Source organism: Aedes albopictus, chromosome 2, assembly GCF_035046485.1.
Source record: "Aedes albopictus strain Foshan chromosome 2, AalbF5, whole genome shotgun sequence".
NCBI lineage: Eukaryota > Metazoa > Arthropoda > Insecta > Diptera > Culicidae > Aedes > Aedes albopictus.
The window spans coordinates 426,774,002-426,799,655 of NC_085137.1; the positions used below are offsets into that span (position 1 = coordinate 426,774,002).

Consider the following 25,654-nt stretch of genomic DNA (forward strand, 5'->3'; position numbering starts at 1 on the left):
GTCCCGAAAGGGTTCAGCACCATCTGATATCAGCCTCTCTTTCTCTGCACCGAAGCTTGAGTCTAACCTAGCATCTCAGAGACGATCGGCAGAGCAAAGAGAAACTATTCATGCATGCCACCCTCAACGCCTCAACAACGCGGCCTCGCTAGGACGTCATCGTCCACTTTGGCGGACGCCGCGCCGGTAGCATCGTCATCAACTGGAAACAGCTGAGCTTATCGCTGCTGCTGCTGCTGCTTGGGATGACATCACTGTTCGCGTGGTTGCAACGGTGACGTCGTCGTCGCGCGCGGGCTGGCTACTCAGCATCTCGCGTTCTCTGCTTCTCTGCGCGATCTCGCGGATCTTAAGATCGTGGAGAAGTTGCTCTTTTCTGTTGGGAGCGCGTGCGATGCCATGGGTGAATTTATATAATTCCCGTATATCTCCGCCGGCTCCGAAGATCTGGTCGTCAGTTTATGCACAGCCTTTGCGGAGTGTGCTCGGGTACCGCGTTCTCTCTTTTTAACGATCCGAGATTGTGAGAAGTAGCTTTACGGCGGTTGGAAGCACCCTTGAGACGAGCTGTGTGCAAATTTTCGCGAGTCATTCCGAAGGGGGTCGAATTGTCAGCATAAGATTGCCACCCTTAATTTTCGGGGGGTGGGAGTGTATGAGTGTATGTGTGTATGTATCGGCGATCGCGTTGTTTGTTCTGGCCGGAATCGGTGCATCCCTAGCTGAGGCCGAAGAAGACAAAGCGAAGAATCTGTGACATTTCAGGCACCTCCGAGTGAAGTGAGTAACTCCACAAGGCGAAATAATTGAAGCACTCGAGTGAAGTTGGTGGCGCGGTATTTCTTCTGGGTGGAAGTGCATTCGTTGGCGGCAGCGGCGCGACGTGCTGGAACATTGTGCAGCAGTGACATTTCGTTTCGCGGGCACTGGCGCATGCAACTCCCCGGTCGGGTCTTCAACGCGCGACGCAGCATTAGTGGTGGAATGAAGGAAAGCACAAAAGCACGCTGAGCATCGCGCGGTCGCAATTGAATAACTCCCGACAGTACTGTTGTTGCAGGGTGCACATGAAAGTGAAATTGCCTACCCACATAAGGCTGCACTTGCGCCACCAAGGTCGTCGAGCAAGCAAATTTTGACAATTACCAGTGGGAGTTGGCTTTTGGGTCACCCAAAAGTTTACCAGAAGTCAGGCCGGAGCTGGTGTGCGGTGTGCCCTTCACGAACTTGCCTGGGTGATGTAATAACATTGAAAGTTGGTAGGTAGATTTTTTTCAAACAACTAGGGGTCATTCCATATCAAATCGACAAAATTCTAGAAAGTTTTCATCACTTTCTCTAGGGAAGCCAGCTTGTTTAATATCGAAACAAATATCAATCCGTAGCGTAAACCAATATTAGCTTCGAAATGCTCACAACAATACAATATTGCTGGTAGAGTTTATGTTACAATGTTCATGACGGTTCAAGTAGCTATTGTAATAAGTACATTTTCAAGAATCCCCAAGAATCACTTGGAGCTACGTTCTAAAATAAAGCCATTGGTCTCCCTGTGCTTTTTTGTCAGTACTTTTTGAAAAATTCTTCAACATTCTTTTAAAATGTGTTGAAATTTAAACAAAGTAGAGACGCCATCAGATACGCACAGTATCTAGCCATGTGCAAAAATTCAAGTCAAAAGATTTGAAATTGACTGAGTTATAGCAGCAAGTACCCAAAATAGGTGCTCCTGCCCAAATGGTCCCAGACTCTAGTTCCTCTCTCTCTCTCTTCTTGGCGTAACGTCCTCACTGGGACAAAGCCTGCTTCTCAGCTTAGTGTTCTATGAGCACTTCCACAGTTGTTAACTGAGAGCTTCCTCTGCCAATGACCATTTTGCATGTGTATATCGTGTGGCAGGCACGAAGATACTCTATGCCCAAGGAAGTCAAGGAAATTTCCTTTACGAAAAGATCCTGGACCGACCGGGAATCGAACCCGTCACCCTCAGCATGGTCATGCTGAATACCCGTGCGTTTACCGCCTCGGCTATATGGGCTCTAGTTCCTATCGGCAATAAAAAAAGGGGTTTATGAAAATTACCGAATAAGTTCCATGTATAATTTGGCATTATATCTGGATCATGAATTGATAAAGGAATTTCTGAGTACTCCTGAAAGCTTCTGAACAAGTCGAGGATAGATTTTTTTTGGAACAATAAAAAAAACTCACTTATTGCGGCATTCCACGTGGGCTTTTTATATAACTAAAAAGCCAAAGAAAATTCCTGAAGGGATATGATATAAAATTCTTAAAAAAAAGTACTGGGGATACCTTTTTTAGACATTTTTATTTTTTTTATTACTGAAATTGTTTAAAATTTAGTGGAAAAGGATTTCCTGAAAACAAAACTTCAGAGAACTTTCCCAACTTTGTACTTGTCAATAAGTCAAGCTAAATTTCTGAAAGAGTACTATATAAGTATTCTTGTCCAGCCTTTGCCCTATGTTTGTCATGTTCCAAAAACAGACGATTTACAAAATCATGTGAAAAACAAAACAAATAGCGCTTATTAGCTTTGTTTTCCGTAGAATGAAAATAGGTTTACTTAAGATGGTGTTTAAGATGAGTTTCGGTTGCCATGAAATAAATTTCTCGTATAAGAGCACTGACAATATGTCTTTCTTAGGAAGTTTTAAGAGTTTTTATTTAATAAATCGCACAAAATTAAAAAAAAAATTGTGTATGGAATATTGAAAAAATGCCTAACTTTTTTAGTATGAAATAAAAATGAAAATCACGGTTTTTTGCTTAGCTTAGCTTAGACTGACTGCACATATCTATGGTTACTACACCGTGATTGACAATGGCAGTTGCAAAATGAATCAACTGAATAATTTACTGGGAGTGGTCAACATTCACTCTGTGAAACTTTCAAAGGCTCTCTTTAACGGTACAATAATGGCACCGGCCTTGTACTTGTAGTCAGCTTGGAAGAGGGGAGGAATGTTAGTAACAACTTTTGTAATGCGAAAGTTGGCGTTTAACCGTTATGCGTCCGACAAACTTTGCTTTTTTTACACCTTGCATTTCGGCCACATAAGGATTAACGCACGTTTCCACAAAAGGTTCCAGGAAGGAGTGCTTGTTAGTAGGGAAGATATCGTAGGGTCGGGATTCACTTTGATAAGCAATAGGGTATTGCGCCACTTGGGCGGTGGCTTCTATATTCGTCTGTTTTCCACTATAACTCAGTCAATTTTGAACCAATTTACTTGAAATGTTGTACATGGGTAGATACTATACATATCTCACCACATTCCAAAAGTTGTGTCAATTGGTTCAAATTTGACTGAATTATAGTGGAAAACAGACGAATATAGAAGCCACCGCCCAAGTGGCGCGATTCCCTATGATCTTTTTGTACCAGATTCATTTAGATCTGTTTTACTCATTCTTTTGAAATTTGATACATCGGGAAAAAAAATCACAACCATTCTGAGATCGTGAAAGTGTAGTGAATTTGAATATATTTTAAAATTGGCATGTTGATGGCATAGATCATCGAAACGTCGGGCGTAGAAAACATATGTCGTTTTGATTGCACACCGAAGACTGCAAGGCCAAAAGGGGCTGTCCATAAACCACGTGGTCATATTTTAGGGATTTCTTAAACCCCCCCCCCCCCCGCGTGGTCATTAGTCCATACAAAATTTTTTTTTCGTCCATACAAAATGGTCATTGGCCGAACCCCCCCCCCCCCTCCAGACCACGTGGTTTATGGACAGCCCCAAACAAACCCTCAAATTGAATATTACACGGAAAATAAAATGCTTCATAAAAAATGAAAATCAAATGATTTCAGCAATGATTGATTGATTGATTGATTTATCTTTATTTGAGAGACTTTCAGCCCTTGGCTGGTTCGTCTCTTTTTCAGCAATGATCACAAAACCTCAAGATGTTTACATCTCAAAACAAATCGGTAATCTAAATATGGAAGAAATCTTGTTTGGGACACTAATTTTCAAAACATTGATTGATTTGTCTTTACTAAAGAGACTTTCAGTAATTTTCAATACAATCATTGCTGAAATTATATTTTTAATTGAGCATTTGATGATAAAATGTTAGTATAGGGATGTAAAAATTAGACAAATTAAATCCGAAATTCGCAAAATCACTAACAAGTATCATCGTCCATAACATATTTAAACCGATTTTAGATGACGAAAAATTATATTGCGATCAAAATTTAAAAAATTAGTAATGTTTGCCAACACTGTCACTCTAAGTTGTGTGATAAAAATAGTAATCAAACAAAATTAATCCTAACAATTTCATGTATTTTACTCTCAAGTTACGGTTCTCTCTTCTCTTACGGTTTAAAGCCAAAGAAGTTTGAGATCGTACAACGCGGTGCCCTAGTCCCTAGTGCCCGGTGCTCCAAAGCCTTGTCAGGCCATTTACCAAAGATCTGCCAATAATTAGAAAGAAATACCCCAAAACTTTTCGCCAGAAATTCACCACAAATTTTTCAAAACGATTGACATGAACTTCAAGAATCTGTCAGCATCTTGCCAAGAATCCGAAGAACACTCTTTGAAAAATTTACAAGAATATCACCAGCAGAATCTGACCTGTCATAACTTTTGCACTTGTAATGATCTTCAACCAATGGAGAAAACGAACAAATCGGTGTCATAATCATATCGCTGTTGGCAAAAGCGGTCAACGACAAGTATATCTAGGTATAATTTCGGAAAATACAGCAAAGTTATTGAAAAACTTTAAATTACATACTTGATCAAGAAAAAGTCGGAATTGCCGTTGGTAATTGAAACAGTGCTGGATTTACAAAAGTGTAAGCTGGAGGCCACATTGCTGTGGAGGCGGTCTTTCTAGAAGATTGTTTCGGGATATACAGAATAAAATAAATGGAGATAAGAATGTTCATCATTCTGATGTAGAAGGATTTGTACTGCCAGAAATCTTCGACAAATTTCTAGCGCAATGGCTGGGGATTGTTTATGTGAAAGCTACTAACAGAATTCATACAGAAATCCTTGGTGCAATCACTGGAGGAGTCTATCATAAAAAGCTTTAGATCAACTGGTGAAAGTTGAAGAAATTTAAGCAAATCATCCATTGATTCTTAAAATAATTTGGGGCTTAATTGTTAATCACGAGTTTCCAGAAAACATTAAATGAAAATACCAAACGAATTTTCAAATCTGATATTTACAAGTTTTTTTTGGCAAAACTCTTAAAATTCCTCCAATATCTGTTAGCGTTTCTCCACAAAATTATTTTGCAATATTGAATTCAATTTAATGGATTTTGTCAAAATTTCTGCTACAAATTACATTCCAAATTTAAAATCTAATCCAGGGGTTCTCAAACTTTTTCAGCTGGCGACCCACTTTTGGTTGTTATAGAATCTGGCGACCCACCAGCACATATTTCCATAACATACATCATGTTAGAAAATTTTAACTATATTTTTGAATAAATACATTTTATCACTTTCAATGGTTTTGATAAATTTATGTAGCGCCTAATCTTGCAAATCTTTGAGTTGGTTTGGGGTTTGTCAAGCATAGTTTTGTCCCCCCCATATTTAGCAATCCGGTTTTCCCATACTTAAAATCAGAAAAACCAGGCTTTGCCACCCCCCCCCCCCCCCTAAAAATTTGACCAACTTGGCGCGTCTGTTTAGAATTATAGTACTGCTGAATGGTTAGATGAGTTTCCTATTTCAATCCTATATTATTGAAATCAATTTGAGCTGATCTGTTTTCTGTAAAAGCCAAAATGATCGAATTCAGCAGAATTTAACTGAAGTTAAGCGTTACCGAATTTTGGCAATAATAAACAGATAATTCAGAGGAGATTACAAAACTTACATTTGTTTCTTGTTGAAATTTGGTTTTTTGTTTCTGATTTTTGGTGTTTTATTCTTTTTTTCTGAAATTCCAACTGCTGAACTTGGCGTGTAAATCTAACAAAAAAATCCAAACTGCAAATAACTACTTCAACTCATTTTTTTTTTCAAAACACAAGGAAAATCTGAAATCTTACCAGAATCCTAAAACTTCTGGTTGAAATCTCATAGTTTCAGAATTTATTTTAGAACGCAGACAGTAGTTTCAATTTTAAATAAAGAATGGAGGTAAACCTCATTTATAGATATGGCTCTTCCGATTGTCCAAAAGAGCAAACGGAAATATTGTAATCATTTTATATCAGTTAATTACAACATTTATTACACTATCGCGACCCACCAAAAATCAGCCCGCGACCCACCAGTGGGTCGCGACCCATAGTTTGAGAAACGCTGATCTAATCTAATCGTTTGAGGTTGGTCTCAACAAACAAACAAAAAATAATAATGTTGCTTAGTTCTGGGGTTAAAATTAAATAAGAATCTTCCCAATTCGAATGGGAATCTCCAATTCTTTTTTGAGCTCCGTGAAAATATTTTCAAAATATTTTCAGTTTCCGGAGAATTTCACAAAACTATAAAGCAACTACTTTTGGACTATTTATTTTACAGAACTTGGAATTCTGTAATGGATTTCGTCCAAAGTTCCTCCAAAATTCAGATGAAGATTTCATACAGGAATTCTTCCCAATATCTGAATGAAAAAAAAAGGTTTACATTTTTGGACACTTTTGATTTCAAGAACTTGAAAAAAAGGAGTATTGTTTGCACTATTTATTCTTGTTTCAACTTTTAATTCTTATAGTGAAATTTTTTGGGAGCCCCAGAATTGTGGAGGGTTAGGGTCACACATTTCCCTCTAAGTTTCTCACGGGTTTTCTCTTAAAGGTTTCCTTTCAGAGCTCCTTAAAAGCTGAACTTTATTAGAACCTTCATGTTCCTAGTAGTTTATTCCAGTAGCATGATATGTTCTGAGGAAAATCTGTAAACTGGTCGAATATGTGGTTTGGCCGAACACCTAGAACAATTTTCGTGAAAATCCATCGCCCAAAGTCCAACCTTTTGTCCTTACAATATTTTGTCCTAGTTATTTTTTTTTTAATTTTCGACCCTTCGATCTTTTGGCCCTTCGACCTTTTGACCTTCGAGTTTTGTTTTTCCAAGGCTTTTCAACTTTCTGTCCTACAATCCAATAGGTTGTAGGACAAAAGGTTGACAGCCATAGGGCCCTGCACTGTTTTGATTTTGTATGGGATTTGGACGTTTCTGGGCCTTGTTGTTTACAAAATTTCTGTAAAAGTGAGAGAGAAGGAGAGATTTTCATGCAGTGCCCTATGGTCGACGGTCAAAAATTCAACAGATCAAAATAAGGTGGACAAAAGGTCGAAAGGTGAATAGAAAACACGAGCGAAAATAATCTTAAATATTTTTTAACGTTTTCTTTCTTACTTGACGTTATAATTGCTGCTCATCCTGCATCTTTTCAGCTTCGCGTTCCTTGAGTACTTACACAGTTATTGAATGAAGGGCTTTCTTTGTCTGCCAGTGCATTTTATTTTTATTACATCCAAATATTCATATTTATTAAGAGTGACGGAATGCGAAAAATATTTATGGCATCTATCGTCACCCTGCAGGTACTTAAATAGCCTTCGAGCTATTGACCTTCAACCTTTTTCCTTTCCACATTTTGTCCAAGTTATTTTTTTTTATTTTGACCTTCTGAACCTTTGTCCTTTTGACCTTTTGTCCTAGTTATTTTTCATTGTGATCTTTCAAACTTTTGTCCTTTCGGCCTTCTGACCTTCCACCTTTTGTCATAGATCCATCTGCAAGTAATCTGGGAAAACCTCTAACAGGTGGAGCGGACCTGGTGTGGTGGTTTGAACACAAGACTATCACGCCGAGGACCTGGGATCGAATCCCACTCCCGACATACTCACAAAATGTGGGTTCTTCCTTCGGAAGGGAAGTAAAGCGTGGGTCCCGAGATGAACTAGCCTAGGGTTAAAAATCTCGTTAATATGGAAAAAAAACTCTAACAGAAATACCAGAAGAAACGGGAAAGTTTGGTGGAATCTTGAAAAAAATCTAGAGAAACTCTTGTAGAAAGCCTAAAATAAAAGCTTAGAGAATCCCTCGAAAATCTATTGGAAACCCATTCTCACAGTAGAAACTCTAGAAAACCTGGAATCTCCATTTAGTTTGAATACATTCAGGCAAATTATAGTTGGATACCTGCATCGAGATAACATTCTGGTGAGGCAATACGCCTTGAAATCTTTCAGAAAACTCTCTTGAAAGTTCCGTAAACTCTTATTAAACTTTGCTGAAGCTTCTTAAACTAATTGAAGCTCTCTGAGACCCCCTGAAACTCCATGAAATCACTTGAAACGCATTTAAACACCTCGCAAACCCTCAAAATATTCATCTAAGACTCCCGTACAGAGCTGTAATTTTTCAACAGTAGGGAGGGCCTGCTTCACACACACCAAAATCTTTGAAATGCTTCCAGCACGCCAAGAATCAGCAAAAGAAATTGCTGAATTTCAGCAACATTTTTGCTGAATTTCAGCACAACTTTGCTGATCAACTGTCAAAATTGCTGGATGGTTCAGCAAGTTGAAAAATAATTGCTGATACTCAGTAATTTGTATTGCTGAATGCAATCAGCACGCCAAAAATCAGCAAAGTTTGATGATTACCAGCAAAACTATTTTGCAGTGCAGTGAGCGGTTTTAGTATAAAAATGAGCTACAATGTGCAAATTTTGTGTGCGAGTTTATGTTGCCTTTTTTTATTTTCTACATTTTAGTTTGCTTTCCAAGTAACATTTTGAGTTAGAAGTGGTTCTTAGAATCATCATAAAACCAAAATAAAAACTGCTGCTCAGTTTACAGGTATCCCCTGTTAATACTCTTATACGTCTATGATGCAACATGACGTAATGGAGAAAGCTGGAGAGGATATTCTTTACGGTATTTCCAACAGCAGGCTTGACAGAAACTCCCTCGCGAGAAAATGAGGAAGCGATTTTGGCGATTTTCTGAGGAGTGAAAATAAAACTCAGAAATCACAACGCAAATCCTCAACAGCACCGAGCGCGAGCTTGCCGCGCAGCGAGGAGTTCGTCCAACACTCATAATTGCTTGTTGTGTGTCTCACGTCCACTCACACTCAAAAAGCTCTCGTGAGTTCCACTCCCATACAAAGAAAGATTCTCGAGGCGAAAATCGCACTCAAAAACCCAAAATAATCATCGGCTCTTTTTTCGTTCCCCTCTTCCTCGCTCAGTTTTTGTTGCCTCTCTGTTTGGGGTTCGTTCGCTCCCTCGCGACGAGGCAAAAGCAAAACACCACTCTAGAGCATGTTGCAAAACTCTTTTGATTTCGAGGAGGATTATCAAGCCTGTCCAACAGTGATGGTCACCACTATGAAAATAATAGATTTTGAATAAAACCTGAAAAAAAAATCCTTCAAAAATCAGCTCCCATGCGTACTTTTAATTTAGCCACTCCTATAAGAAATACAAGCGATTGGCCAGAATAATATCCAAAGTAAAGAATAAAGCTTAAACAAATTGGCCGTTGGTAGTGTTGTTAGAAGCGCGAACCGAATTCTGCGAATATTATTAGTGTTGTAGAAGTGGATCCCATAGTTTTTTTTTAAATTTTTGTTTTAGACGGATTATGCTTTCACAAAGCTTTTCAGAACGAAAGTGATTAACACTTCTAATTCCCTGAAGAAGATGTAATAAACATCGAAACGTCGGATGAAGGAGAATATCTGATCGTTTGATTGCAATTGCGACTGCCAAGCCGAAAATCGTCCTAGGTTTCCAGATTCCTCAGTCGATAGCTACCTCCACATATATTATTAGTTTCCATAGAATTACTGTTGAGTTTTTGAAAAATATTAACCCTTAGACTAGCCTAAACCAGTGCATGAACCTTATTCCATTTGAGTTTATGCGAAAATTAACCCTCCATCAGTCGCATAAAAAAAGTTACACGAGCGGTCGCGTCGTGTACTCAGTACACGGCAAACGCTTTCAATTATGGTTTATATGCTTTACTAGATACAATGTTGGTGTCTTCGGCAAAAATGTCCAACTGGATAATGCGCGTCTGATAGTGGACATGTGGAACCGGTCAACACGATCTGGTCCTGTCCCGGGTGTCGGAATGGCCCTCGCGGGAACCTGTTTCGTGGAAATTTCAATTATGGCACCAAAACTGGGCATGCGACGGCTCTATCTTCATGATTTTTCACGTACATCATCTTAGTAACCATGAAAATGACCAGGGACCTCCCTGGCTAACCCGTGGCCACCGGAATGTGCCCTGGAGGAACCTGTTTCGAGGACATTTTGACCATGACACCAAAACTAGGCATGCGATGGCTCTATCTTCATGATTTTTCATATCCATCATCTTAGTAACCATGAAAATGACCAGTGACCTCCCTGGCTAACCCGTGGCCACCGGAATGTGCCCTGGAGGAACCTGTTTCGAGGACATTTTGACCATGACACCAAAACATGGCATGCGACAGCTCTATCTTCATGATTTTTCATATCCATCATCTTAGTAACCATGAAAATGACCAGTGACCTCCCTGGCTAACCCGTGGCCACCGGAATGTGCCCTGAAGGAACCTGTTTCGAGGACATTTTGACCATGACACCAAAACTAGGCATGCGACGGCTCTATCTTCATGGTTTTTCATATCCATCATCTTAGTAACCATGAAAATGACCAGTGACCTCCCTGGCTAACCCGTGGCCACCGGAATGTGCCCTGAAGGAACCTGTTTCGAGGACATTTTGACCATGACACCAAAACATGGCATGCGACGGCTCTATCTTCATGATTTTCCATATCCATTATTTAAGTAACCACGAAAATGACCAGTGACCTCCCTGGCTAACCCGTGGCCACCGGAATGTGCCCTGAAGGAACCTGTTTCGAGGACATTTTGACCATGACACCAAAACATGGCATGCGACGGCTCTATCTTCATGATTTTCCATATCCATTATTTAAGTAACCACGAAAATGACCAGTGACCTCCCTGGCTAACCCGTGACTACCGGATTGTGCCCTGGAGGAACCTGTTTCGAGGACATTTTGGCTTTGACGCTAAAACTAGGCATGTGACGTCTTTATCTTCCTGATTTTCCATATCCATCATCTTAGTAACCATGAAAATGATCAGTGACCTCCCTGGCCATCCCGTGGCCACTGGACTTTGCCTTGAAGGAACCTGTTTTGAGAACGATTTTGACCAAGGCGCCAAAACTAGGCATGTAACTGCTCTATCTTTTTGATGTTATATACACATCAATCATCTAGGGTAAATCGCCAATTGTTACACACCTTGTTGCACACCTCATTAGAAAAGCATGGAGTGTGCAACAATTAGCGAGTTTTCAAGGTGTGCAATAATTGGCGATTTGCCCTAAGTAACCGTGAAAACCCGTAACGTGGGTAGATCACCTTGTAATGGTGCGTTACGGCGTAAGATCTACCATACAAATTTTGATCTTGTAATTTTTAGCTTTGTTAATTTAAATGCAGGAAAATTCCAAAATCACAATTTGTTTTTTTTTTGCACTATGTTTTTTATTGTTAATTAACCATTTGTTTCAGGAGGATTCAGGTATTTTTTTTTTCTGTGTTTAGAGAGATTTATTTTCAAAAATTATGTAACTGTTGTGAGCTTATCACCATTTAATACTATTTTTTTATTTAAGATGCACAAGCGGGAGATTTCAGATGCACATTAGTAGTCGGGACGACGAAACATCCTTCTTATTTTTTGAAGGGTCAAGATCCCCACATAATTCGGTGGCGGGTAGACCACGTTGTCCGCGTCGTATTTCTTCGAGCCGGGTGTCGTAATGTCGCAATTTTTTTTTTCGGATCGCCTACTTTTTTTACTCGTTTTACGCGATCTTGTTTTATTTTTTTAGAAAAATTGAGATGTTTTTTGTTGTTATTTAACATGACTTTTTTGTATATTTTTTTCTTTTCTTTTATTTTGTTATTTCTCGAGTCGCCAATTTGTTTTTCCTCGCGTTTTAAACATTTATTGCAGCGTTCCAATGACCCTAGAGGGGTCGGTTCTACGTGTGCCTTGCACTGATCCGAAACATACTTATTTATGCAATAGAAAAAAATATCTTTTGATTTTATTTTCGTACAGCTGTTTTTTTTCAAAAGATTAAATTTTATCCATGTAAACAACCAATGCCGTGGGTGCATCGCCAGCTTTTCAGGCGAATCCTTCACTTACATAATACACCTCCCAACCACCCACTCCGTAGTACTTATGGGAGTGTCACTGAGTCGGAGGCCTCTTGAATAAGTGCTACATTAACGTTTCCTTCCCCTATCCCAAGTTACGGTAAAGATGGGCGTGGCCGGGAATAATGACATTTGTGCTTTTGGTATTCTTGCATAAGATTGGAGCAAAGTTAACTCCCCGGCCTTGTTCCGAAAAGCAATCCAAGCAAGATTAGCAAAAGGTACATGAATGTTGTTAGTATCCAATCTACGGTAACTACGCTAACGCTATTTACCCTAAGTAACCGTGAAAAAGACCAGCGCTCACGGTTCCTACTATGAGGGCGGTCATGCATATAATTTTCGCTTATAGCATGGTGAATCCGTTAATTTGATACAGTAAAACCTCCATGAGTCGATATTGAAGGGACCATCAACTCAAGTAAATTTCGAGTAGTGGAACAAACATTCTTTGGGAAGCTTTTCAGAGGGACCATCATAGTAACCCATAAATTATTTTTCAGTATGGAAAAAAATACCTCCATGAGTCGATATCGAGTCAAGGAACATCGACTCATGGAGGTTCGACTGTACATATTAGCCTTCCAAAAGCGTTTTTTGTATCGAATAAAATATGTTCAATCTAGTTTTGTAATTTTCGAATAGCTTTACGGAGCCGAATTTTTTTGTTTTGTGGTTTTAATTACCAACTGATTTGTATACAGTCATACCTCGGTATAACGTAGCCTCGATATTACGTAACTCAATATAACGTAACTTTTACCTCGATATATCGTAACTTTTTTATGGTTCCAATGTTTTGCTATTTGAATAATAAGCGTGATTCACGGAATAGTCTTTATGATATTACGCTCTGCCTGGAACCAAACAGCATCAAATTAGGCAAGGAATAATAATACCCACGCTTTTTGCACCATTTCATTGCAGAAACGGAGAATTGACCTTCTCACCATGCAAAAATTCAGCTCATTACTACAATTCTAGTACTTTACCAATTGTGTCCTATTTCAAAGCCCTTTTTAGAGAAATCCTAGCAGATTAAAGCCAGTAGGAATAGATGGAGGAGTTTAAATCCTTGAGAAAAAAACTAGAGGAACTCCTTCGAGAATTTCAGGATAAATCACAGAAGGTATTTCATTAAGAAATTCCTGGGTGAATTCCCGGGGTAATTTTGGAGGAATGAAAATGAAATGATGTACACTCCAACGCTACCTGCTAGGGGATTTGGTACATATAATCACATGAACAGATAACGTTTGACGCTTGAGCAGTTCGGGATGCAAAAATGGAAAAGAATCTTGTTTTATGCGATATTGGTTTAAGTAGTTAGATATAAAAAGGTATACTACATATAAAATCTATATATATAAAAATGAGTTTGACTTCCCTTTGAGGCAACAAAAATCACGAACGGCTGAACCGATCAGAATGAATCTTGCATGGTTTGATTCGTTTTCATGGTGGCTGTGTTTATATGTAAAAAAAAGTTAGGAAAATGATCTGAAAATGTAAGAAAATAGACAAAATGCTGATTTTTTATGACCTGGGAAGAAAATCAGCACGATCGAATTGAAACCAATCTAGAGTGCGGTGCTGTTTTAAGCCCTACTGTTGTCAAACCACCACAGCTTGGCAAAACAAAGTTTGCCGGGACAGCTAGTTGTATATAAAATACAACGATGAAAAAAAACATTTAAGCAAGGCTAAAAATCATTGTTGAATGAATAACATAATTTTAGGGGGGGATCTTTTTTGGCTTCGATATAACGTAACTTGGATATATCGTAACAAACATAAAAATGTTGTTACGTTATACGTTATATTACGGTACTCACAGCTGCTTAAGAATAGTGAAATGTAATGTATAGAGAGGGTAAAAGCTGTCAGTTTTCAGTGCATAAAGGTATGACTCTTAAGTGACTAATCTAGTAAATCATTGTTTAATATTATAAAGAAAATTTATAAAAAATAAAGTAGCATCTAAATTTTACATTAACATCGTTTTCAACCATATAAGAATCGAACACAATCAACTAAATACATGTTGGATGGTAGAGTGATGAATGCAAACGACTGAAATTAGAAAAAAAAATCAATAAACTTTATGTTACCGCAATGATATCACAGTTGATTGTGGTCAAAGGTTTAGACCTATGGTGGAACCACTGTGCAGCGTCCTTGCATTATAAAACGTACGCAGTTCGCAAGATTTTTTGGCCTATCTCGATGTGTGGAAAATTCAGATAAGGAATCGCTCGAGAAATGAGGATATTTTGATTTTTTTTTTACTCCAGTACGGAACTGAGAAGATACGTCAAATCAAATGGAGCTCTCTGTGTTGAATTTCTTGAGCATTCCGGTAAAGAAAAAATAATGCACTGAACGGAAATTACTTGAGCGATACCTAGCATAAACCCGTGGCCACCGGAACGTGTTAGAGAACGGCTCTATCTTCATAATTTTTATATTCATTGTCTTGGTAACCGTTACCCCCAGTGACCACGAGTGTGACAGGAAGGTCACTGGTCCTATTTTGGTAACGCAGTTTTTTCGGTTACAAAGATGATGGATATGAAAAATCATGAAGATAGAGCCGTCGCAAGCTTAGTTTTGGTGTCATAATCAAAATGTCCTCGAAACAGGTTCCTCTAGGGCACATTACGATGGTCACGAGTTAGCCAGGGAGGTCACTGGTCATTTTCATGGTTACTAAGATGATGGATATGGAAAATCATGAAGATAGAGCCGTCGCATGCCATGTTTTGGTGTCATGGTCAAAATGTCCTCGAAACAGGTTCCTCCAGGGCACTTTCCGATGGCCACGGGTTAGCCAGGGAGGTCACTGGTCATTTTCGTGGTTACTAAAATAATGGATATGGAAAATCATGAAGATAGAGCCGTTGCATGCCATGTTTTGGTGTCATGGTCAAAATGTCCTCGAAACAGGTTCCTCCAGGGCACATTCCGGTAGCCACGGGTTAGCCAGAGAGGTCACTGGTCATTTTCGTGGTTACTTAAATAATGGATATGGAAAATCATGAAGATAGAGCCGTCGCATGCCATGTTTTGGTGTCATGGTCAAAATGACCTCGAAACAGGTTCCTCCAGGGCACATTCCAGTGGCCACGGGTTAGCCAGGGAGGTCACTGGTCATTTTCATGGTTACTAAGATGATGGATATGGAAAATCATGAAGATAGAACCGTCGCATGCCTAGTTTTGGTGTCATGGTCAAAATGTCTTCGAAACAGGTTCCTCCAGGGTACATTCCGGTGGCCACGGGTTAGCCAGGGAGGTCACTGGTCATTTTCATGATTACTAAGATGATGGATATGAAAAATCATGAAGATAGAGCCGTCGCAAGCTTAGTTTTGGTGTCATTATCAAAATGTCCTCGAAACAGGTTCCTCTAGGGCACATTACGATGGTCACGAGTTAGCCAGGGAGGTCACTGGTCATTTTCATGGTTACTAAGATGATGGATATGGAAAATCATGAAGATAGAGCCGTCGCATGCCATGTTTTGGTGTCATGGTCAAAATGTCCTCGAAACAGGTTCCTCCAGGGCACTTTCCGATGGCCACGGGTTAGCCAGGGAGGTCACTGGTCATTTTCGTGGTTACTAAAATAATGGATATGGAAAATCATGAAGATAGAGCCGTTGCATGCCATGTTTTGGTGTCATGGTCAAAATGTCCTCGAAACAGGTTCCTCCAGGGCACATTCCGGTAGCCACGGGTTAGCCAGAGAGGTCACTGGTCATTTTCGTGGTTACTTAAATAATGGATATGGAAAATCATGAAGATAGAGCCGTCGCATGCCATGTTTTGGTGTCATGGTCAAAATGACCTCGAAACAGGTTCCTCCAGGGCACATTCCAGTGGCCACGGGTTAGCCAGGGAGGTCACTGGTCATTTTCATGGTTACTAAGATGATGGATATGGAAAATCATGAAGATAGAACCGTCGCATGCCTAGTTTTGGTGTCATGGTCAAAATGTCTTCGAAACAGGTTCCTCCAGGGTACATTCCGGTGGCCACGGGTTAGCCAGGGAGGTCACTGGTCATTTTCATGATTACTAAGATGATGGATATGAAAAATCATGAAGATAGAGCCGTCGCAAGCTTAGTTTTGGTGTCATTATCAAAATGTCCTCGAAACAGGTTCCTCTAGGGCACATTACGATGGTCACGAGTTAGCCAGGGAGGTCACTGGTCATTTTCATGGTTACTAAGATGATGGATATGGAAAATCATGAAGATAGAGCTGTCGCATGCCTAGTTTTGGTGTCACGGTCAAAATGTCCTCGAAACAGGTTCCTCCAGGGCACATTCCGGTGGCCACGGGTTAGCTAGGGAGGTCACTGGTCATTTTCATGGTTACTAAGATGATGTACGTGAAAAATCATGAAGATAGAGCCGTCGCATGCCCAGTTTTGGTGCCATAATTGAAATGTCCACGAAACAGGTTCCCGCGAGGGCCATTCCGACACCCGGGACAGGACCAGATCGTGTTGACCGGTTCCACATGTCCACTATCAGACGCGCATTATCCAGATGAACATTTTTGCCGAAGACACCAACATTGTATCTAGTAAAGCATATAAACCATAATTGAAAGCGTTTGCCGTGTACTGAGTACACGACGCGACCGCTCGTGTAACGGTCTGGTTCACAAAAAAGTTACACCAGCGCACAGTGGTCCACGAATCAGATTTATGAGGAAAGATGCATACAGCGCCTTCAAATGATATTTTAGACAAATATGGTCTTCTACAAAGTTGTTCCTAAAAATAAGTCCATTTTTTCAATATACATGAAAATTAGGGTAGTCCATATTTTCAAAGAAATTAGTAACCAAACTTTTTTATTTGCAAGAATAACTGTATACATTCTTCGGGAAAGTTGTAGATCTATCAATTTTGAGCAAGTTTGCTGAAGACACTTTTTATGTAGCTTTAAAATTGACCGATCTAGAGGTATTTTTCTGAATAACCTTAGGGTGGTTCAAGAAAAACCGGTTTTCTGGCGTTAACTTTTTCAGTTTCGATTTTTCATCAAAGTCGCCCAAGAAACACTTGTAGAGCATTTGAAGACGCGTCGTTTCGTGCGCTGAGATGATCGTTATCTCTTTTGGTTCAAAAGTTATAGGCATTTTTCGTAAAAAATCATAGATTTTTAAAAAGGTGTTAAGACGGGTTTGGGCAAACATAAAAAATATCTTTTGCCCGCCTTCAAAAGAAGAAATGTTGTTATAAAACATATCAAAAAATTAGAGGGGTGTTATTTTTGTAACTCAAGTGAAAAATACTTGAAAAAGCCTATTTTTTCTAGAAAATCATCAATATCTTTTGAACGGAATGACGTAGCAACATTTTCAGCGCACGAAAATGCGCGTTTTTGGAAGCTCTAAAAGTGGTTCTTAGGCGACTTTAACGAGAAATTTGAAACCAAAAAGATAAAGCAATAAAACGATTTGTTCTAGCGTCACCCTATGAAAACTATGGGAAAATGCTCCAAATTTGGTCAAAACAGTTTAAACCCTTTATCTTTTTTGTTTCAAATTTCTCATCAAAGTTGTCTAAGAACCAGTTTTAGAGCTTTAAAAAACGCACATTTTCGAGCGCTGAAAATGTTGCTACGTCATTCCGTTCAAAAGATATTGATGATTTTCTAGAAAAAATAGGCACTTTTCAAGTATTTTTCACTTGAGTTACAAAAATAACACCCCTCTAATTTTTTGATATGTTTTATAACAACATTTCTTCTTTTGAATGCGGGCAAAAGATATTTTTTATGTTTGCCCCAACCCGTCTTAACACCTTTTTAAGAAACTAAGATTTTTTACGAAAAATGCCTATAACTTTTGAACCAAAAGAGATAACGATCACCTCAGCGCACGAAACGACGCGTCTTCAAATGCTCTACAAGTGTTTCTTGGGCGACTTTGATGAAAAATCGAAACTGAAAAAGTTAACGCCAGAAAACCGGTTTTTCTTGAACCACCCTAAGCTTATTCAGAAAAATGCCTCTAGATCGGTCAATTTTGAAGCTACATAAAAAGTGTCTTCGGCAAACTTGCTCAAAATTGATAGATCTACAACTATCCCGAAGAATGTATACAGTTATTCTTGCAAATAAAAAAGTTTGATTACCAATTTCTTTGAAAATATGGACCACCCTAATTTTCATGTATATTGAAAAAAGGGCCTTATTTTTAGGAACAACTTTGCAGAAGACCATATCTGTCTAAGAAATCATTTGAAGGCGCTGCATGCATCTTTCCTCATAAATCTGGTTCGTGGACCATTGTGCAGCGGTCGCGCCGGTGTACTGAGTACACATTTAAAATTTGAGGTTAGAATTACGTATTTTTCGAGTACTTTCCGTGCATTTTTTAATTTTTTTTCTGCCTTACTAACAAGAAGAAGAGTGGATCTTGGAATAGGACCAACACCCGGTTCAGTTTAATGCGAATTTCGATTATTTTTTTGCATTTTTCTGAGACGCGTGTACTCAGTACACGCAAGCGACTGATGGTGGGTTAAAGAATAACATCGGAAAGTGAGATACAAAAAACTCAATGTATCGACTCGAAAAAAAAAACAGATATAAAGTTTCAAAATGTAAAATAGCATATCAAGTAGAATTTCTAACAAAACTGTAGCTAACCTATGTTACATTTAAAGAATCCTCGATGAAATCGTTTTCGGCCTATAGATCAATGTGTTTGAACATATTAAATCATCACTGAAATCATGTGCTAGTCAAGTTATATATTTGGCATGGCAGGCCCGTGCACAGAAGTGGCGCCAAGGGAGGGGTTTTTCCCAATTTCGGCAAAAGGCGGAGGGGCGTCTAGTGTATGAAGCGTCGGTAATGGGGAGGGTTTAACACCCAAAACCCCCCCCTTGTGCACGGGCTTGTGGCATGGAATGGCCCCCACAAAACTTCAACGTTTCCCTTGAGTAATCTTTGCCATTTTCCATACATATTTGCAGAAAAAAAGTTGTCCGTCACGCACTTTTCGCTATCAAATGTCAGCCCAAGATCACAAGAAACCACCAAAAAGTAGGTGACTCTCCTTCATTGGATAATCGCTAGCAGCCTGAACGTGGCCAAGTGATTGATACCGCTGAACCGAACACCACCACATCATCAGTGAAGTTCATAACTCATTAGGGGGGTTGCCGCCACGACCAAAGTTAAGCAAAAAAAACTAGAGGGTGAAAAATTGCACATTGTCGAGCGAATCAATCGGAAAATGCGCGTATCTTGCGGCAGCCCAAATTTATAAAAGAAAGAAAAAAAATCCCATTCGCGGTTGTGAGTCTGTGGTGCAGGAGTGTCTCAGTGCTAAACGAAGAAAGGGGGTCAAAAATAGAAGAAACTTCAACAGAAGACGCCGAGAAGGAGGATCGTTGGTTTGGATTCAACCGTACAATCGTCGAAACGAGCCATAGGGGCGGCGTGAAATTAGAAGAGAAGAAAAAAAAACGAGCAGCCCAAAACATCATCAGCACCATCAAGGCAAAAGGCACCCAGAAAACAGAATCGTCAAGCATGAGTTTTAACACGACGACGACGACGACGGTTATGCAGGTAAATTTAATAACTACATACCACCTACCGCCCAGCCACCCAACTAGCCAACCAACCATCCTACATAAACCTCCGTTTTCCACTCTAGATATGATGTAAGGTTGTGTTCGATGCAATGGGCATCGCTTCTTTCTTATACTAGCAGCGTGTGTAGGGGCGCGAAATGCGCGCCAAACTAGGCGCTTGGGCTTGAACGAGAGGGTGGCGCTGCTGGTTGTGTTTTTGATAGATGGCATACTACGTGATAAGTGCAAGGCTGGAGTTGTAGTTGAATGGTGTCACTGTTAGAAAATTGTAAGCATTGAACAAGTTGGTAGCATAGAAAAAACAAATATTGATTGTAGTTGAGGTGGTTTACCAGCTCAATTAGTAAAATTGAACGTTTAATGCATACGATCGTTCGTTGATTCTTTCTTCAACTTTACACCCTTACTTATGATTAATCAGCAAGACCATGCTGAGGGTGCATGGTTGCGATCCCTGGCTTATCCAATAGCTTTTCATAATGTAAGTAAGAGATGGGATTCATATACCGATCGTATCAGCTTGACGAATTGAGGTGAATTTATACTGGAAGTTGATCAACTAGTTGTGTATCAGTGGTCCAAATTCTCAAAATTTTATTACATTCGGTTCATTGAATCTGGAGATATATATAACCGAACTTTTCCAAATTTGATAAAACTAACAGTGGAAGTATATTTGATGCACTTTTCGAAAAGTTACAGCTAGTTGAACATTTCTTGAAAAAAGAAAATTTTGCCTGTCTCGATCCTTTGTGATCAAAAAAACAGATAACTTAAGATTTTTAGGGTAATTCGCGAATTGTTTCACTATTACTGGAATTAGTAGTGGAAGTTGTTTTGTTACTACTACTAGTTAGTACTATTTTTTATTTGTTTTTCTGTACATAATTCCATGGTAGTAGAAAAATATCCAGTGAACAGACATCCAATCATTTCTTATACTTCCCATTGAAATTTATTGTTGAACGTCTCCTTAAATTAGCTCATCCTAATGTTGATTGATGTTCTCTCATTATTTAACGGTACAATTCGACTTTTCAATTATCTCTAAAGTAACATTATTAGTTGAAAAGATTAGAAGAGGTTCATAGAACCACCACAAAACCAAAATAAAAGGGATATGGTTTTATGACGGCTCTCAAAACCTGTACAAGACTAATTGGTCATCAAAATGTTACTTGGTGGGAGTTTCCGAGACGTTTCAGAGAAGTTTCAAAGCGCATCTCGGCTTTTCAGGGGGTGTCAGGAGGGTTACGAAGTGGTTTCCATGGAAATCAAGAGGGATTTTAGGGGCTTTCTAGGAAATTTATTTCAGTGAGTTTAAGGAGCTTTCAGGGGTTTAAGTAGTATGAGGGTATTTCAGAGGAATTTTGAAGTGGTTTCCGGAGGTTCTGCGTTATTCCCAAGGAGGTTTCAGAGGGGATTCCTGAGAGATTTCAAGGCGTTTCAAGGAACTCCAGGTGTTTTCAGGGTGTTTCAGAACGCCCCTGCAATCCCCTGACAAACCATGAAATACCAGCGTGATGCTAGACCAAAAATCATACAAAATTCGGTGTAAAAATGTGTATTCCATGCAAAAAAAACCTTTATAACCCAACTAGCTCAAAATTTGTTATTACATATAAAACATAACTTGTTGATACTTAAAAATCTCTTTTTTATTTATTTTTATTTACGAATTTCAATTATGTATAACTATTTCTCCCCACTCTCCCTCAAAAAAATCTGAATAATTCATATAAATCTGTATATATGGCATCGCTATCTGAGACACCCCGGTACACCCCTGAAACTCCTTGGAGAACCCCTGGAACGCCCATTAAACATCTTAAAACTCTCTGTAATACCACGGAAACCCACTGAAGCCGTTGTAAAACATTAGCCTAAGTTAAAATTCACGAAAAAAAACATCCACTGAAACCCTCTGAAACACCGTGGAATGTTCTTAACCCTCTGCATTCCCTGGAACTTACTGGAATGCCCCTAAAATCTCTTGGAACTCCCTAGAGCACCCCTGGGACTTCCCCGGAACGACCCTGAGGCAAAACCTCTGAAACCCCATGGAACCCCTGAAAGTTTATAAAACACACTACAACATCCATGAAAACCTCTGTACACTAAGGTCTTTTTTTACACGGTTTTTTTACACGTTTTTTTTTTACACGGCTTTTTTTACACGGTTTCGCGAATTAACACGGTTTTTTTTACACGGATTCGCGAATTAACACGGTTTTTTCAACTTTCTCGCGCTAAGTGTCTAGAAGGGAAATCTTACTAAAAGGAAGAAATGGGATTTATGTGGAAGGGTTGCAAGGAAGTTGAAAAGTGGTATGAGGTGAAGGCGGATTATGATGTAAGAGGTCTGCAGGAAAGGGATGTGTGTGGGGGGGGGTCTGTTTCTTGAAGGGGGGGGGGGGGGGGAGTTGGTGGGGGTTAATATATGGAGGGCTAGGAGGGGTTAAATGGGGGGTTTCCTAAAGGTGATTTCTGGAGTATGGTTCAGCGTCCTACAGGTCCATGGAGCATAGTTCTGAAGAGAAGTAATTTTCAAGGATATTCTAGGGCATCCAAGAACTTCCGCGAATAAAGGCCTTAAGATCTACAAGCGTAATCGATGGATTGTAGTCACATTACTAATACGGTGCAACATCATACAGGTCTTTAGACCACAGTTCTGTAGAGACGTAGTTTTCAAAGATATTGTAGGACCTCCAAGAACTTCCGAGAGTACAGGCCTGAAAATCTATGAGCGTAATCAATTAATTGTTGCTATATTATTGATGCGGTGTACCATCCAACAGATCCATGGAGCATGGTTCTGTAGAAAACTACTTCCTAAATATGCTCTAGGTCATGCAAGAATGTCCGCGAATAAAGAATTCAACATCTACAAGCGTAACAAATGGATTTTTGTTACATTACTGGTTTTCAGAGCATAGTTCTGTAGAGACGTACTTTTCCAAAATATTCAGGACCTCCAAGAACTTCCTCGAGTATATGCCTGAAGATCTTCAAGCGTATTCAATCAATTGTTGTTACATTACTGATACGGTGTAAAGTCATACAGATTTATTGAACACGGAGATGTCATTTGCAAAGATGTTCTAGGTCTACATTTTTAATATGGTGTAACATCTTACAGGTCCATGGAGCATGGTTCTGCAGAGAAGTTATTTTCAAAGATGATCTAGTGCATCCAAGAACTTCTACGAGTCAAGGCCTCAAGATCTATAAACAAAATCGATCGGTAATTGTTGCATTACTGATGCCATGTAACATCCTATAGGTCTATGAAGCATGGTTCTGTAGAGATCTACTATCCAAAAACAATCTAGATCATCCTAGAACTTCTGCAAGTAAATGCCATGAAATGTTGTTACATAACTGATGCGGTGAAACATCCTAAAGGTCCTTGGCGCAAGATTCCGTTAACGTGTTCTAGGTCATCCAGATCTTCCGCAAGTAAAGGCCTGAATCTACTAGTGTAATTAATCAATTGCTTTTACATTACTTATACGGTGTAACATCATACAGATTCTTCAGACACGAATGCCACATAAGTGGTAAAGTGTCTTTAATAAATATTATTAATAATAATAATCATACAGATTTATGGAGCACGGTTCTATAGAGAAGTTATTTTCAAATATTTTCTAGGTAATCCAAGACCTTTCGCGAGTAAAGGCCTTAAGATCAATAAGCATAATCAATGTAGTTTTGTTGCATTACTGATCTTGTGTAACGTCCTACAGGTCCATGGAAGACAGTTCTGTAGAGTCTTGATTTCCAAGAATGCTTTAGGTCTTCCAAGTACTCTTGCGTATATAGACCTTAACAAACAACTATCGACAGTAACATCACGCTTGTGATGTATGTAAAAAACGTTATTTCATGCAGGGTTCCTGATTTCTTCCACTTTTTATCTTCTTCCGCATTCGAAGACAGTCAGCAGCGAACAGTTGTCGCTTTAGTTCGTGTATATGCTTGTCAGCGACGACAGCAAACTCCGGCGAACGGTGGGAAGCCACACTTGGAAATTACTCATTCGTCAACATTCGCATCGCAAGCGAATGCGATTCGTGAGTGATGCGATTGATATTGTGCATACGAATTTTTGATGTTTTCGAATTATTTTCTTTGCTAATCTAGCATTTCAACAACAATACAGTAAAAATGTATGCATTACATGCAGAAATTCTCTTCTACTTATGATAATAGCCGCTTCGATCGCTCACCAGCATTCTTCACCATTCGCCATTCATTCATTCGCTTGCGATCCAAACTGCGACGAATGGCAACGAATATTCATGTCAAGCAGCTGGCTTATCGCTTCCCACTGGTGATGGGGTTGCGTGTTTGATCACGACGATCCGTTTGCTGCATCTTTCTCGATTCGCTTCAGCAAAGAGGAGTGAATATGAATGGAGTGAGGCGAATATACCGATCCTTGATTTCATGTAATAAACGTCAATCACGGATTATCACTGCACGATATGTACGCATTGGGATTAAAATTGCAAACATTTGCAAAATTCTTGGAGGTCCTAGATTATCTTTGAAAATTATTTCTCTACAGAACTATGCTCCCTGGACCTGTAGGACGCTACACTGTATCAGTAGTGTTGCAACAAACCATTGATAACGGTTGTAGATCTTCAGGTCTTTACTCGTGAAAGTTCTTAATGGAACTACAACATCTATGGAAATTATATTCTTACAGAAAAAATGTTCATGGACCTGTAGCATGTTACAACGTATTAGAAATGTAACAATAATCCATTGATTACGCTTGTAGATCTTAAGGCCTTTACTCGCGGAAGTTCTTGGAGGTCCTAGATCATCTTCGGAAACTATTTCTCTACAGAACTATGCTTCCTGGACCTGTATGAGGCTACACTGTATTAGTAATGTGACAACAAACCATTGATAACGCTGGTAGATGTTCAGGTCTTTACTCATGGAAGTTCTTGGAGGTACTAGATCATCTTTGGAAATTATTTCTCTACAGGACTATGCTCCCTGGACCTGTAGGACGCTACACTATATCAGTAATGTGGCAACACACCATTGATAACGTTTGTAGATCTTAAGGCCTTTACTCGCGGAAGTTCTTGGAGGTCCTAGATCATTTTTGGAAATTATTTCTCTACAGAACTAGGCTCCCTGGACCTGTAGGACGCTACACTGTATTAGTAATGTGACAATAAACCATTGATAACGCTTGTAGATATTCAGGTTTTTACTCATGGAAGTTCTTGGAAGACCTAGAACATCTGTGGAAATTATTTCTATACAGAAAAATGGGTCATGGACCTGTAGCATTCTACAACGTATTAGAAATTTAACAACAATCCATTGATTACGCTTGTAGATCTTAAGGCCGTTACTCGTGGAAGCTTTTGGAGGTCCTAGATATTTCTCTACAGAACTATGCTCCCTGGACCTGTAGGACGCTACACTGTATCAGTAATATGACAACAAACCATTGATAACGGTTGTAGATCTTCAGGTCTTTACTCATGGAAGTTCTTGGAGGACCTAGAACATCTGTGGAAATTAGTTTCCTACAGAAAAATTGTTCATGAACCTGTAGCATGTTACAACATATTAGAAATGTAACAACAATCCATTGATTACGCTTGTAGATCTTAAGGCCTTAACTCGCGGAAGTTCATGGAAGACCTAGCATATCTTAAGAAATGAATACTCTTCAGTACAATGCTCAATGGACCTCTGTGACGTTACAACGTGTCGGTAATGTAGCAAGAAACCGTTGGCTATGTTTGTAGTTCTTGTG

General features: G+C 39.3%; 1 long non-coding RNA gene across 1 annotated transcript in view; it reads left to right on the plus strand.

Annotated features, from left to right (window-relative positions):
* Positions 1–337: 337 nt before the first annotated feature.
* LOC134288516 (uncharacterized) overlaps positions 338–25,654 on the plus strand; it is a 135,053-nt gene continuing 109,736 nt past the window's right edge. The window contains exons 1-2 of the long non-coding RNA XR_009997990.1: positions 338–1,259; positions 19,231–19,831. This is a non-coding gene — a long non-coding RNA (uncharacterized LOC134288516). The remainder of the gene's footprint in view (positions 1,260–19,230; positions 19,832–25,654) is intronic.